The sequence below is a fragment of the Sinocyclocheilus rhinocerous genome, unplaced genomic scaffold, assembly GCF_001515625.1.
Source record: "Sinocyclocheilus rhinocerous isolate Xijiao unplaced genomic scaffold, SAMN03320098_v1.1 scaffold1672, whole genome shotgun sequence".
In the NCBI taxonomy this organism is placed as follows: domain Eukaryota; kingdom Metazoa; phylum Chordata; class Actinopteri; order Cypriniformes; family Cyprinidae; genus Sinocyclocheilus; species Sinocyclocheilus rhinocerous.
The window spans coordinates 135,605-138,258 of NW_015637961.1; positions in this window are offsets into that span (position 1 = coordinate 135,605).

The following is a 2,654-nucleotide window of genomic DNA, read 5'->3' on the forward strand; positions in this document are numbered from 1 at the left end:
TGCACGGGGAGAGAGAGGCAGGAGACGAGCGGGGCGTAAGTAGGTCAAGCGCAAATGATAATCACCTGTGTCTCGTTTCAGTAATTGGTGTGGAGAGACCGGATAAAAGGGGCCACCTGGAGCATGGAAGGCAGAGAAAGAGACTGACTGGGAACGCGAGCCACCTGGGAAGCCGGGCTACTGGAGCACAAAGCATATATAGAGCTATATTCTGAGTTATTGACGGAGAGTTTGAATGCGCAGTGAGCGCCTTGTTCTGTTGTATATACCGAGAGACTTAAATAAAAGCAACCAATCCGGAGCTCCGGGACTCCCTCAGGCAACGAGGAAATCCCCTCCGCTTCTCAGCTGTCACAAACGCAAGTAACGAACAAGGTCTTCTATCTGCTGAAATCGGTGCTGAACTAATTAAGCAGTAAACGTAAGACAAATCTCTGCTTTGTGATTCTCTCATGTTGAATTTAAAGAACTCGTGGAAAAAGTTAAAACTCTGCCCAGATCACGTTACCTAGCTCGTAGCTTGTAACTTATCAAAAGCATGTTGTGGCGAGGGGGGCGTGGTTCAGCGAGGTCTGCACCGGGAGAGAGAGGCAGGAGACGAGCGGTGCGTAAGTAGGTCATTGAGGGACGAGCAGGAGCGGCGGTTCCAGGCCCTCATCCGAGCCCAGCAGGAAGACCGCAAGCTGTTCCGGAGCTGGATTGACCGGGAGGTTCGGGCTGCAGGAACGACATCTGCCCCAGCACCACCCACCCACGTGCCTCTCCGCAAGATGGGCCCCCAGGATGACCCGGAGGTGTTCCTGGACCTCTTTGAGAGGTCGGCGGAGGCCGGTGGGTGGCCCGAGGAGGACTGGCCAGTGCGGCTCATTCCCCTGCTGTCCGGGGAAGCGCAGGTGGCCGCACAACAGCTGCCAGTCCAGAACCTCCTGGTATACAAAGACCTCAAGCGCGCCATCCTCCAGCGGGTCGGCCGGAGCCCCGAGCAGCATCGCCAGCGCTTCAGGTCGCTGGACCTCGGAGAGGGGGGCCGACCCTTCGTGATGGCGCAACAGCTCCGGGACGCCTGCCGCAGATGGCTGATGGCCGACACGAGCGACGTCGAGGAAATCATCGATCGAGTGGTACTGGAGCAGTTCGTGGCCCGGCTGCCAAGGAAGACTGCCCAGTGGGTCCAGTGCCACCGCCCGACGTCGCTGAACCAGGCCATCCAACTGGCGGAGGACCAGATGGTGGCGTGCCCCGGGGTCGGCGAACCCCTGCCATCTGTCTCTCTCTCTCTCCCTCCCCCTGTGTTCTCTCTGCCATACAAACCTGTCCCTTTCCCCAGGTCCCGAGGGAATCTGGCCCCACCCCGCGGGAGGGGTGGTTCAGGGACGGAACCCACAGCCGTCCAGGGGGGCGGGTCCGGCCAGCGGCAGTTCCCGTTCCGCCGCTCTCTCCACACCAATTCCTTGACCCACTTCCTGCCACTAGGGCGGCGGGGAGGCCTGGGCCGGCCTGCTGGCGTTGCGGGGACCCAGGTCATTTTATTGATCGGTGTCCAGGGATGGAGGTGGGGACGCTGATCCGGGTCCCGGACGCCCCGCAGGCTGGGAACAAATTGGCCAGGTTTTAAGGCGTTATTGGGGCATTTATGTGGAGGTGTCTCTTGGGAGGAAAGAGCGCGGGAAAGGGGGGCGGTTGCACAGGTAGGAGAAGCTGAGCCGGGACCAAGGAAAACTGAGACAGGGGAACGGAGCGCTGTTGGGAGGAGAACCCTCATAACGTGCGATGATTTTCCCCTGGAGCAGCCTCAGGACGAAACGCTCAAATATGCTTTTGAACAGGTCCGTTCCATCGACGGACAGCTTCTCCAACCGGCTCGACAGCTCTCCTATCCCTATTTTGCTATTGTAAAAGACCGGTTGTATCGAGTGACCCAAGACACTCAGTCAAAACAAGATACAACCCAATTGTTGGTACCAAAAAGCCGTCGGGAAATGCTTTTCCAGGCGGCTCACTGTAATCCGATGGCCGGACATTTGGGGCAAGCAGCAACACTGAATCGTCTAATGACCCGATTTTTCTGGCCGGGCATTCACGAGAACGTGCGCAGGTGGTGCGCGCCTTGTCGTGAGTGTAAGCTGGTGAACCCACCGGCCACCCCAAAAGCACCATTGTGCCCTCTCCCTCCTATGCAGGTCCCCTTCGAAAGCATTGGCATGGACCTCATCGGGCCATTAGAACGACCTGCACGGGGGCATTGCTTTGCATTAGTCCTAGTGGATTATGCAACGCGATACCCAGAGGCAGTGGCACTCCGCAGCATTTCCGTGAAAATATGCAGCATATGCAGCATCTGCGGGCGGTCCTGAGATCGCTGAGAGAGGCTGGGCTAACGGCCAACCCGAAAAAGTGTGCGGTTGGGCGTGTGGAGGTACGGTATCTGGGCTTCCACTTGGGTCACGGGCAGGTGCGTCCCCAAATTGATAAGACGGCAGCAGTTGCGACCTGTCCGAGACCAAAGACCAAAAAGTAGGTGAGGCAGTTCCTGGGGCTGGCGGGATATTATAGAAGGTTTGTACCTAAGTATTCGGACCTCACCAGCCCGCTGACTGACCTCACTAAAAACGAAGCCCCAGACCCGGTCCAGGGGACGGAGAAGTGCCAGCAGG